Source organism: Staurois parvus, unplaced genomic scaffold, assembly GCF_062004578.1.
Source record: "Staurois parvus isolate SC_StPar_1 unplaced genomic scaffold, SC_StPar_1.0 ptg000953l, whole genome shotgun sequence".
Taxonomy (NCBI): domain Eukaryota; kingdom Metazoa; phylum Chordata; class Amphibia; order Anura; family Ranidae; genus Staurois; species Staurois parvus.
This window is the reverse complement of record NW_028318749.1, coordinates 1,128,253-1,142,118: the sequence shown is the minus strand read 5'-3', so window position 1 is coordinate 1,142,118 and position 13,866 is coordinate 1,128,253.

Here is a 13,866-nt window from a genome sequence, read left to right as displayed (position 1 = left end):
TTAAGCAGCCCATAGATGTTTCATTTTTTATATTTAACCAGTGGGTTGAACAAAGAAAACTGACCCAATTCCCCCATCCACACATTTGATGTGGATGGTGGAATCACTTCCGCTGAGCTATTTTGTTCTGACAGCAGGGATCAGAATACACTGATCAGTGTTGCCGGCTATTGACAAAATAAAAGTGCAGCACTACAAACAATATCTTTATAACAATTATGTGAAATAACTCATGAGAAAAGATAATTGTCCAATGTAATAATATCAGATGTGGTAAGCCGTTCAATTATGAAAAAACTTCCAAAAACGTTGGTGTAATCCAATCCAATATCGAGGGATAGATAGATTGCCCACTTACCAGAAGCGCAATCTCAATGCGCATGTACAGGTCACATGTAGCTGAGGTCTCATGCAGGCGCTGCTTGGTGGTACCCGGGTGGTCCCTCAATGATAAGTAGATATTGGTCTGGTCGGATCACACTGCTCCTTAGATCCACGCAGAAGCCTAAAAAAGCTGGGGCTGAGGTATGAGGACTCAGTGCCAGATATAAGAAGTAAAGGTACTCATAGTGTAGTATTTTAAATAAAAAATTATTAAATCCAATGTGAAAAAATCAAATAAGGATTACAAAGCACATGCCTGCAGCCTGTAGCCAGTAAAAGAGGCTGTACAAAACATCTAAAACACTGGCCAGTGAAAATCAAGGGTTGGCCGCAGAACCTCCTGATCCGGCGGCGTGATGTCAAGGCGTGCGAAGGCTCCTCCTAGACGCGTTTCGTGTCAATACACGTCAATACACGTCTACAGTAGGGGTGATGCCACTGTAGTGTTGCCGGCTATAGTCAGTGGTGATGATCGAATCGCATTTATCTGGCAGGCTGGTTGTACAAAAGTCAGTGGAAAGACTTTGGTACAACCACTGTCCCCACACATGGATCGAAATTAGGCAGCTCCCTGCTAAACCGGACACATTTTGATGTTTGTATGGCTGTCTTAAAAGTTCAGTTAGAAGTGAAGCAGAAAAGGAGACAGAGGGAACAAGAACCAGCCTCACTTACCATGAAATACAGGGACTGCAAAGGGTCTTACAGGACCCTTGCAATGCCCTTGTCCCTGACCTAATACAGTTACCAGTGGTAAAGTATTAGTATTGGTAAACTGCATCAAAATCTATGATAAGGCTGTTTAGAGTATAGATATCAGGCATTAGGCTCAATTCATAAACTTCAATTAATCAAACATTGGGCTGAAAATGTATATTATTATAGAGGGTTGACATAGCTTCTACTGTTTGTGCAGCACTTTACAAAAGAAAAGCAGAGAGTACAGTTACAATACAATTCAAGAAAAGAGAGTAAGGAAGACCTGGCTCATAAGAGCTAACGTTCATTGCTTGAAAAAGGGGAATTTATCCTAGTATGATAACTTTGTGTCTTAAAGTAAAAGGAAAGGCAATACAACCACCCAGTAATGCCTCCCCACTGTTCCTATCTTTCCTGCATACCATTTATAAGGAATCTCTTTGCAAAAAAAGTATTTTCGTTGAGATTTAGGGGTTTATTTACTACAGATGGAGAATAAAAAATCAGACTCACTTCTGCATAGAAACCAATCAGCTTTCAGGTTTTATTGATAAAGCTTAATTGAACAACATGAATTTAGAAGCTGATTGGCTACCATGCACAGCTGCAGCAGATTCTGAGTGCTCCAGTTTTAGTAAGTCTACCCCTTATTGTCAACTGTAGGAAGCAAAAAAGAGAATTGGGGAGGCAAAATTTAAAATCTGATCGATTGTATTGCTTTTCCTTCTACTTTATGCTATTGTGTTTTTCTAAATATATATATAAAATTTGATATACTGTATATTAATGTAGAATTGTGTCTAGATATGCTGCAGGTAATTTTAGTCCCCATCTAGTAGTTGTTATTTGTATGAGCTGAAAGCAATGTTCACAGCTAGGCAATAAGATAACTTCAAGGACCTAATACTAAAATAGAAATAATAATTTGAACTCATGAAGACAGTATTTCAGTGTATGCAACCAATTAATTAGTATATGGCAAAACATGCATAGCAAAAAAAGTCATACATGAATACATCACAAGCACTTCTGTACAGACTTGTAGGGAAAGAGAAATGTGTTTAGTTCTTGACTTGTTTCTGTACTGGGTTAGATGGTTGGCATACCCCATTCCTACTTGTTTTAATAAAATGCATTTTAAGACAGCACTCCTTCATTTTTACACTTGTGGCAGGTGAGTGTTTTCTAAGACCATTTTCAGCTCAGCTTGTGTCTTCCCCAAAAGGAGAATGAAACTAGGTTAGATGGTTGGCATACCTCATTGCTACTTGTTTTAATATAGTGCATTTTAACACACCATCCCCCAGTGTACCCATATAGCCCTGTTCATTCAATGAAGCTCCAGTTTTTTTTAGCAAGCAGTAAGGAGATCACAGAAAAAATAGGTAAGTTACAGTACCCATGTCTTTTACTGTAATCCAAGATATGGAATTTACAGCTACATCAAAATTCCTAATATCTTAATCGTACAGTACAGGACACAGGAATTGATTCTTAGACCATGGGACATTCCCAAGCAATAATTTGAAGTCTGGGTAACAAACAGGCCCATAAGTAAAACCAAGAAGGGTCAGTGGATCTAAAAGACAGTTGACAACAGAAGCACCTTATATTTGAAGCCCAGGTCAGTAAAGGCTCAAACAGCCACCTGTCAAGAAGCTTTTCGAAAACATGCAAAGGGAAATAGGAGGAGGCCCTGCATCATCTTTGGGAGAAAGGTGTTTGGTAGAGAAGGAGGAACTCATTCCCTGAGGGCCAAAGTCCTAATGAAAAAAAGGCAAAAATAACCAAGTAAGATGTGACAGGAAGCCATAGAAGACAGCACTGACCCCGCCCATAGCGAAAATTGTAAATTGTTTGACATGCCATCAAGGCGGAACATGGGGAGAAATATTAGGAGAGTTTGTCCTACTAACTAAGCGATGTTAGTGCAGCAATCTTCCCCACTGAGCTATTGTGTTCTGACAGGGGGACTGCCCCCTGCCAGAACAAACTGATAAGCACTCACAGCCATTGGCTGCCAGCGCTGATCAGATGCTGGTTTTCCAGCATGCCCATTTGACAGAAGCCGGACGTTAGACAGGCTGCTGTACAAACTGGCTGAATGTTGGCTGGATTCTGTTGAACCCGTCAGTGTGCACCAGCCTTCAAAATGATCTTCCCACACAAGGTGAGAAGAAGTCCATTGAAGCATAAAGGGCTGGCTTCCAGGATACTTTGTCCCTATGTAGCGTAAGAAAGAGCAGGGGTTCCTAAGAAGAAAAGCCAAGAAGGGTGAGCCAAGGCAGAAGTAAGTCCGCCAGGGGCAATGGAGAGAAGAAGGCTCCATTCCTACAGAGTACCTTTAAAAGGAGTAACCCCCTTGAACACAAGAGGGGGCTCTATGTGGGCAAGATCACTCGATGTAAATCACAGAGGGACAAAGAATGTTGCAGTGGGTCACAAAGGAGAGCAACTTCTAGCAAGAGAGAGTGCACATGAAGAGTAAGAGCCAAGGCATTAGGAAGAGGATATATAAACCCAAATCAAGACCTGCGGGGTAGCAAGGAAAGAAGCTGCAGGATGAGGAACTGGAACAAGTTCTCAGATGGGGTTCCCTATCATTGCACCAGGTGAGAACTGCATCACATAAGAGATTGCAGAGTATGGGGAAGTGATCTGCTTGCCCCCAGGAAAGAGAGGCATCCAACTGAGAGGTTGGAATGTGCATAACTGGTGAATATCAATATATTAGAGATGTTGGGAGATATCTAGGCAAGAGTCTGTAGAGCAGTAATATAACTGAAAAAAGTTTGGTTAGAGACAAAGGCCAGTGAAAGGGTATTTCCTTGCTACTAAATATTCCACGGTCAACTGTTAGTGGTATTATAACAAAGTGGAAGCAACTGGGAACAACAGCAACTCAGCCAAAAAATAGCAGGCCACATAAAATGACAGAGCGGGGTCAGGGCACGTTAAAGCACATAGTGTGCAGTAGTCAATAGCTAAAGACCTCCAAACTTCATGTGGCCTTTAGATTAGCACAACAACAGTGCATAGAGCTTCATGGAATGGGTTTCAATGGCCGAGCAGCTGCATCCAAGCCGTACATCACCAAGTGCAATGCAAAGCATTGGATGCAGTGGTGTAAAGCATGCCGCCACTGGACTCTACAGCAGTGGAGACGTGTAATCTGGAGTGAAGAATCATGCTTCTCTGTCTGGAAATCTGATGGACATGTCTGGGTTTGGTGGTTGCCAGGAGACTGGTACTTGCCTGACTGCATTGTGTCAAATGAAAAGTTTGGTGGAGGGGGGATTATGGTGTGGGGTTGTTTTTCAGGGGTTGGGCTTGGCCACCTAGTTCCAGTGAAGGAAACTCTTATGGCGTCAAGCGTATCAAGACATTTTGGACAATTTCATGCTCCAAACTTTGTGGGAACAGTTTGGGAATGGCCCCTTCCTGTTCCAACATGACTGCGCACCAGTGCACAAAGCAAGGTCCATAAAGACATGGATAAGCAGGTTTGGGGTAGAGGAACTTGACTGGCCTGCATAGAGTCCTGACCTCAACCCGATAGAACACCTTTGGAATGAATTATGCGGAGACTGCGAGCCAGGCCTTCTTGTCCGACATCATTGCCTGACCTCACAAATGCGCTTCTGGAAGAATGATCAAACATTCCCATGGACACACTCCTAAACCTTGTGGACAGCTTTCCCAGAAGAGTTGAAGCTGTTATAGCTGCAAAGGGTAGGCCAACTCAATACTGAACTCTACGGACTAAGACTGTCCAAAATGTCTTAGTATGCATTCCATATATCTGGTCTCCCACAGTGCACAGAGCAAGGAAATGAAATGGTCTTCACAATGAGCCCCATGGGCCATTCAATTCTTCCATTCATTCTTCATTGAGCAGAACAAGGTCTCCAACTTGGAAGTAAGGGATCAGACTGCCATTTTCTGCATCCTTGCAGAAGAGCACTATACTCCATCTTCCAACAATTGCAGAAGTAGTTGGCAAGGTGTTGTACTCGCATCCATTGATCATGGTATAGATTCCCTGCTTTAAGGTCTCCAGGTGAAACAGGAACAGGCCCAAGCCTCTGGATAAGAAGAGTAGCTGGAGTAAGGATGGTTGGGGACTCTGGAACTGTAGACACCGGAACATGATGCCATTGTTCAGGCCTCGAGGTTTTTCTTATTCTTTCTATATGGTTGCTGACATAGACATAGAAGCTTTTTGTCTGATTGTATATGTAGCCCAAAACAACTTTGTTGTCTGTGTAGAATTTTATATAATCTATCTGATTGTCTAGCTCACGCAGTATAATATCTGCAATTTCTATGGCTGGCACAGTTTCACTAAGTTCAAGCCTGAGAATTGTGTTCAGGCTTAGGTGCTAACTTAGCTTTGCCAAACAGAAACCCTAAATGGGTTTGATTGAGAGAGTCTCTTACATTGAGGTAGGCAATGGCTGTAATGCAAGACAAGCTAAGTGATCCTTGTAAAAAACAAATCAATATATAATCAAATTGACGTTTCAGTTCATAGTAAAAAGTCCTGTTGCTATAAAACACCTTCCATGGCTGTAATGGCTTCAGTGGATGCATCTGAGAAAATGTGAATCTCTTTTCTCTGACTTGAAGCAAGGGAAGCTGAAGTGTAGCAGTGTGGTATGTTAATTCCATCTAAGTCATAGAGATTGTTTTCAGGACTCCCACTTCTAATGTCTGTCTGTTGGTAGTGGAGCATCCCAATCTTTACTATTTTCTGATAGCTGTCTTAAAAGGATTTACCTTGTATGATGATGGAAGCCACAAATCCCTGTGGATAGTATAGACCAGTGATGGCGAACCTTTTTCAGCCCGAGTGCCCAAACTGCAACACAAAACCAACTTTTTTATTTCAAAGTGCCAACACTGGAATTAATCACTTGCCTACCGGGCACTTCTACCCCCTTCCTGCCCAGGACAATTTTCAGCTTTCAGTGCTGTTGCACTTAACAAAGACAATTGTGCGGTCATGCAACACTGTAACCATATGCAATTTTTATAATTTTTTCACACAAATAGAGCTTTTTTTGGTGGTATTTAATCACCACTGGGTGTTTTATTTTTTGCACTATAAATGAAAAAAGAGCAAAAAATTAAAAACATAAAAGGTTTCCTTTGCTTCTATTCTAAAATTTTGCAAACAGGTAATATTTCTTCTTTGATGTGCGTTGGTGAGGCTGCACTGATAGGCAGCACTGATGGGCATTGATGAGGCGGCACAGATAGGTAGCACTGATGGGGCGGCACTGGTGAGCATTGATGAGGAGGCTCTGATGATGCACTGATATGCAGGAAATAATGGGCACTGATAAGCGGCACTGACAGCACCAACTGGAGGCACTGACAGACGGCACTGACCGGCGGCACTGCTGGGCATCATTGATGGGTGGCACTGATGGGCAGCACTAATGAGGTGTCACAGATAGGTGGCACTGATAGGCGACACTGATAATGGGTACTGATAGACAGCACTGAAAGGTGGCACTGACTGACATCACTGCTGGGCACTGACTGGCACAACCGCTGGGCACTGACTGGTGGCACTGACTGGCAGCACTGCTGGGCTGCACTGATGGGCACTGGTGGGTGGCACAGGTGGGCGGCACTGGTGGGTGCATTGCTGGGCACAGGTGGGTGCACTGTTGGGCACAGGTGGGTGCATTGCTGGGCACAGGTGGGCGCACTGCTGGGCACACGTGGGTGCATTGCTGGGCACAGGTGGGCGCACTGCTGGGCATAGGTGGGCGCATTGCTGGGCACAGGTGGGCGCACTGCTGGGCACACGTGGGTGCATTGCTGGGCACAGGTGGGCGCACTGCTGGGCATAGGTGGGTGCATTGCTGGGCACAGGTGGGCGCATTGCTGGGCACAAGTGGGCGGAACTTGTGTGTGGCACAGGTGGGCACCGATCATCAGGGCACTGATGATCAGTGACCCTGATGATCGGTGCCGATCCCTGTTCTGACAACTGCCGGTTTTCGGCAGTACTTTCCTCACGATCTGACAGCGTGAGGAAAGTGCAGCCGAGAACCGGCATTTGCATTTCCCGGTGATCAGCGTGTCATTGGACACGGCTGATCACGTGGTAAAAGGCCGCTGTGATTGGCCTTTTACCATGCCACGTGATCAGCTGTGTCCGCAGGACACAGCGATCACGGAGATCGCCCGGTGCGCGCCCCCGGAGGTGCGCAGGAGAGCGCGTTCTCTTCCTCTCTTCCTCCTGGCGTGCCCACTGAGATGGCTCTGCGTGCCAGCTCTGGCACGCGTGCCATAGGTTCGCCATCACTGGTATAGACTGTTCACCACTGACAGAGCACCATGTTTGGTAAATGGCTCATCTGCAGAGCTGACTTGAAAGCCAAAGGTGTCTTTTAATAGGTTCCACCGTAAGCCCAGATTTCTCTGAACAGGAGGCATGTCCATTCCCAGATTTAAATCTTTAAATCCTGTGGCATGATCACCAAGCTGAAAGGCTTTAATCACAGCAGCACTGTTTAAGGCAATCTTATGGAGTCTAAGGGTTGCCTCAGAAAGCATACCTTGAGTCCTTTGGTTTTTTTATCTGTGGGTAAATATTTGAGTCTGTCGTCCATGTAGAAGTCTCTCTCAACAAATTGTTGAGCATCTGCACTATGCTACTTTTTGCCATAAAGAGCAGTCCTTCGTAAGCCGTATGTTGCAGCAGCAGGCGAGGGACTGTTTCCAAAGATATGTACTTTCAATCACTTTATTGTTTATGTTTTTGTCACAGTGCCACAGAAACCTTAGGGAGTTTCTATGGTCTTCTCTTTACTATAAAGCAATGGGATATTTGTTCAGTGTCAGCAGTTATGGCTACTGGTTCTCTTCTGAACCTCATATGTACTCCTGCAAGGTTGTTGGATAAGTTAGGACCAGTGAAAAGAACATCATTTAGGGATATGCCTTGATGCTTGACACTGGAGTCAAGTACTAACCTAATTTTTTTAGTTTATGTGGATGATACACTCCTAAGATACTGGCACTCATCATGTTCTAGAAGAGGTGAAGCTGATTCAGCGTGATCATTGTCAAAGATCCTTTTCATAAAGGCAATGAAATGGTCCTTCATTGTGTTTTCTTTAGAGTTCACTGAAGTGAGTTGAATCTGGATAAAGCTTGTTCACGATTGTTTGGAAGTCTGACTCTTGTTGTACGAAGTGATACTGGTGCAACCCAGCTGTTAGATTTATCTTTGAAGAATCCATTGTCTATTATTGTGATGAACTCTCTATCTTCAACTGACAAGGCAATTCTGTTGTCATCATGTGAAGTACGAAACACTGTGCTACCTAAGTTCTCATCACAGGGAATGGGAGTAACATCAGATACCTGGATAATGTCAAAAGGCTTCTCCTTTGCTTCATAATGATGAGGGCATTATCTGAAGTGAAATGCACACCCATTTCTTAACGTGTAAGTTTTTAAGGAGTTGATCTCAGATGGAATGCGCATTCTATTCAAGCATACATTGTCCACTATTACCCAGCCTTGATCAAGTCTTTGTACATATGGGGCGTCGTCAGGTCCATTGCCCTGCTGGTGTACTTTATGTACTCTGAGAATGTCTCTTTCCAGCAAGACTAGGATTTCAGCATCCATGTCCATTGGAGGAAACTCAGTAACCACGTGCCTTAAGTAGGGATGGTGATATGCAGCTTCTGGAGTAGGAATTTCTTCCCTGTTGTCTGGTATTTGGTCACACTCAACTCATTTTGGCAAGGGTATGCCCTTCTTTACCTTTTCCTTGATATGGGAGACCATGAACCTATCTGCTCTTCTGCTGGAGGTTTCTACACGACCAGAACAGGTGTTGAGAGCATATGGTGTTGTGTGTCCCTTTATGCCAAAGATTTCAAAGAATTTAGGTTTATCATCTTATCATCTATTATGGCATACATCCTGGTAGCTTTCTCTAGTTGATTCTTCAGATATATTTTGATCAGACATACATTGGCACAGCATTTGTGACTTAATCCTTCTCTACAGACTTCAGTACATGAAGAAGAAACAAAGCATGGCTTTGTTGCTCCCCCACCATGATTTGAAGCAGGGCTCAATGTGGATGGCTGCTGTGGATTGTCTGGAAGTGTAGCAGGATACATAGCTGTAACGTAATTGTCACTACTGCATTCTATGCACTTGATAACAACTTTACAATTTTTAGCAAACATATCATAGGAAGCACAGCACCTATAGTATATTCCATGTTTCTGGAGAATCTCTCTGCTTTTTTATACAGTCTTTGCCCTAAGTCCACAATTCTTAAGAAGGTGAGGTTTTTGTGTGAATAGGGCACTGACGATAAGGGTTTTTATCTCTATAACCCAAATCACACTGAGCAGCAGGAGTGGTGAGATGTCTGTCTTTTTAGCAGATACTGCTTTATTTAAGTCTCTGTGTAAGTCTCTGTGTATCATACCTTGATGTTGGTGAAGCAGGCAAGCTAGATTCGCTGAAATTGAAACTGGGATCATTTCTCGTCCAGGCTTGTTCACTGATGAACTTGCAAAAAATATTTGAATGGCGGAAACGATACATTATAGTCTTTTTTATATTTTGAGCCTCTGGACAGTTGTCAAACCTTGAGAGGCTAATGTTAACTCCTTCGCACCAACGGTATGCAAATAGACCACATACAGTATTTGCGTACCCAATGTAAACAAACATGTGCCAAAAGCGTGCGCCCTGCCTGCTCCCTGCATGGAAAGCTCCTGATCGCTACTTGCGATGAGGAGCTTTCCAATTACAATGACAGCTATGACATCCAATGACGACAGTCAAATAACCCTAAACCCCACCTCCTGGCATCAGAAACCCCTTAAAGGACCGAGAGGCGCTGGCGTCAAGGGGTTAATGAGCTTGCGGCAAATCATATTTCTAGCTAAGTCAGACAGGTATGATCTCTCACTCTTTGGTGACAAAGTAACTTTTGGGACCCCTTGGGCGTGAAAGTTCTCTGGTGAACAAGAGTGGGGTCTACCAGGATAAAATGACGTTGCAAGAGCATTTAGCTGTGATTTAGTTTCTCAGGCTTCTGCTGGCTGTTGCTTGAACTGTGGCTTGTTGCTGGGAGTCACCTTGTCATTGGCAGGAGGTTATGTGGTTTGCTGTGTAGATTCACTTGCGTTGTGAATTTTAAGAGGCTCAGGCTTTGCAGGTTGGAGGTCTCAGTGTTGAGAGTCCAAACAGTAGAACTGTAAGAGGTACAGGATGATCCTGTATCATTGCAAACATTATGACTTAGCACATATTCACTGATGCGATCAACTGGATCTTCCAGTTCTGCTGGAATAGAACAGTCGGAATTAGTACTTTCTCCTATTGCTTGTTCAGATCTAGAAGAACATCCTGTGAGCTTAGTAAATGTGGATTTATGAGATTTGGTCTCCTGAAGTTGCGCAATGGCGAGTTCTGCCTTTTCTTTAGCATCTTTCACTAAGAGATTTCTTTGTTGGTTTAGTGCACCTGTCTTAGTTCTGCTAAAAAGCCCTCTATATTAGAGTCCTTTAAGAAAGCGGTGTATTTTGCAGGCAGCCGCTGGTAGATAGGCGATCTATAGAGTCTCTTAATTCAGTTGGCTGATCATTAAAGCATGGAAAAACTGACATGCAGTATTCAGTTCTGTCCTATAGATCTGACAGGTTGCTAGAGAACTCATCTCTAGTTGTTTCATAGTTTTCTCTTAAGTTTCTGTGTTGGTTTTATTGTGCGTTTGGGTCTTACACTTTGCTCTGTGATATCTGCAGAATCTGTTCCCTGCACATCTGTGTGGTCAGAGGCATGATGTATCTGCATCAATTCAGCGATAAAAGAGTGCTCAGAGCCTTGTCTAGACATTTTTTAAAGTTTTACAAAAAATGGTTACTGTCTCTTTAAGAAGACAAACAGCAGCTTAGATAGGTGGGATAACACAGTCCAATGCAGTGGAACAGTTTTCAGTATTCACAGGTGAAGTGCAGTAAGCTTGTGCGACCATGTGCTTTTACAAGATGGCGGACGGCACTGAGATTGATTACAGATTGGACACACACACATACATAACAGGCTGTAGGAATTCTACCATGTTTTGATTATTCTGACTCCAACTGATGTATTAGTGACTTATCCCTTGCTGAGACCAATATGCCGGGCAGCCTGTATAAGCAGATACAATCACTGCAGACAGTCTTTATCAGACAGCTGAACTCACCAAATGCCCTTTTCTCATCCATGAAGGTCTTTATTGAATGTAACAGGTTACAGCAGACAACAAGATGTGGCAGATGAAAAGACAGCATCTGCAGGTCAATTGTATTGAGTTCCCCCATGACAGCAGATTAACATATGGCTGAAAGACTAGCAGCCATCTTTATCCCCTAATGCACTGCAAGGAGAAAAAGAAAGTATATCACAGATGGGAGGGAACACAGAAAAAGATGTCAGTGGATTTAAAATATGTGGAAGTAATAAACCGTCCTTCCTTCACTGATATTCTCAAAACTAAAAAATTAATTTCTTTTAAACTAGTCTCATAATTTAACTCAATGCCCCTCTCATTGTTATTCACTGATTCCATAAACATTTGTAAGGATTCAAGGCTACCATTTCATAGGAGGAGGATGTCATCAATGTATCTGGCTCACTCAGGCCTAATGTGGGCATAGATGACATCCTCCTCCCATTTAGTCATAAAAAGGTTAGCTAAACTAGGGTCATATTTCACCCCCATAGTTTCCCCCTTATTTTGGAGGAAAAACTTATTATCAAACCAGAAATAGTTATGTGTGGCCGCAAATCTTTCATAATAAACTCCTTTTATTGTATAGGTAAATCTGGAGTTTGGTCAGTATAATATGACAGAGATTAAAAACCCAACTCATGTGGAATATACGTATACAGTATATTGATTTCACATCTGCAGTGACTAACAAACACCATTTTTATATTTCTGATTTTCCAAAAAATTGAATATCTGTTGAAACTATCCTCTTTTCCTTCACAGGGTTAGACATAATATATCTTTTGACATTTAACTTACGGACATATTTATGTACATCAATATAAGTTTGAAATTTATTGAGTTTACATGGCAAGGCAAATTGTAATCCTTTCTCTAAAATCGCTTTCTCCACTTCTGTTTTTTACTCAGATTAAAAATGCCTTCTCCTTTCACATTCTTTTTTGCCTGAACTTTCCTCCTCCCTATAGTTCCTCTCTTTGTTCTACTGACCTTTTTATCCCTTGATTGGACCAGGGAAAACCCCAATTCTGGGGTCGTCTTTGGTCATTGCTACATGTCTGAAGGGGATTCCTCACTGCCTACAGAAATGTTCACCCTGAAAGTTTGTCCTATCCTGTAAGGGATAGAACCTATTATAAGTAGAGACATTATATCCATATTGTTGTCTATTCTCATTACCCATGGGTCTTTGGTTGCGATACTGGCATCCATTGTTACTATATTTAAAATCAGGATATTGATTTCCATTATTCTCATATTGAAAGCCTCGACTATACTCTCTAGGTCTGCTACCCTGATCTCTATAGGGAGATCTATAAGGGGAACCCATAGATGGTTCTCTTTGTCAAAGATGTCAAGGCCTGTTATTTTTAAGGCCCCTATCAAAAGATCTATATTAGACTCTCCTCTTCCCAAAGGGGCGGGTCCATGGTGTGTGGGGCTGCATATTAAAGCTCTACTATTATCGACTTTACTCTTGCCCTCTCCAGGCTGTTTGTTTAGTTCTTCCTGTACCATTACTGCATTTTCTTCCTCGAAGGCCATTTTATTTTGCCAATCAAAAATAATATCGGTTTTATGTTCTTCGATGTCTCTATTATTTTTTTTTCTTTTGTTCTGCTTCTTCTTTCTTAAGAGTTTTCTTTCGATCTTTGTATTACTCGCTTTCTTTAAAGGGATTAATTTTTCCTTGTTCTCCTTAACATCCTCGTCAAGATGCACCAATTTGTTGTTCTACCTCTGGACAAGGAATTTAAGGGAGCCCACCCCTGCTTCACTGAAATATTTGAACCATTCTTCTAGTTCTAATTCTCCTTTGTGGGGACTTACATCTAGGGCTGGTACTTCCATTAGGCAAACGAGGCAGCTGCTTAGGGCGCACTGCCACCTAGAGGCGCCTGGGCGATGGCACAGGCCAGAACTCTCTGTGTGTGGGATGCCGCCACGTCAATCCTTCAGCTGAGAGGAAGGGCGGTAGAGGGAGAAAGAAAGGACAGAGGAAGATGCCGGGTGTCTGGGGCCAGTGTAGCAGCTGAGCTGCCATTTCTTTCAGTGTTCCTCTCAGACTCAGTCACTTACGGAACACTGGCTGGTGGCAGCTGATCACTGTGGAGTTCCAGCCCTTCTCTTCCCATTCATCAGCACAGGCGGAGCTGCACTTGCGGAGGAAGGTAATGTCTGACTCTGATGTCTCGTGTCTGTGTGAGTGTGACCCGGCTGGCCAGACATCCATCACATGTGCAATGTGTCAGTGAGTTATAACATCATCACGATCCCACAGCCTGCTCTTTTAGTGTCTGCTGATCTGTGTCAGTGTTGGTGTGTTGTGTCAGATCTGTCACTGTACGGGATCGCTCAGTTCAGCTGCCTGCTGTCACACCATTTTACTTCCCCCCAATTGTCTGAGGAATTCCAGCCTGGAATCTGTCAGAGTGTGGATTCATCATTCTCCACTTACTGCAACTGTCACCCTGCCACTGCCAGCCACAGATACAGTCCATCCATGA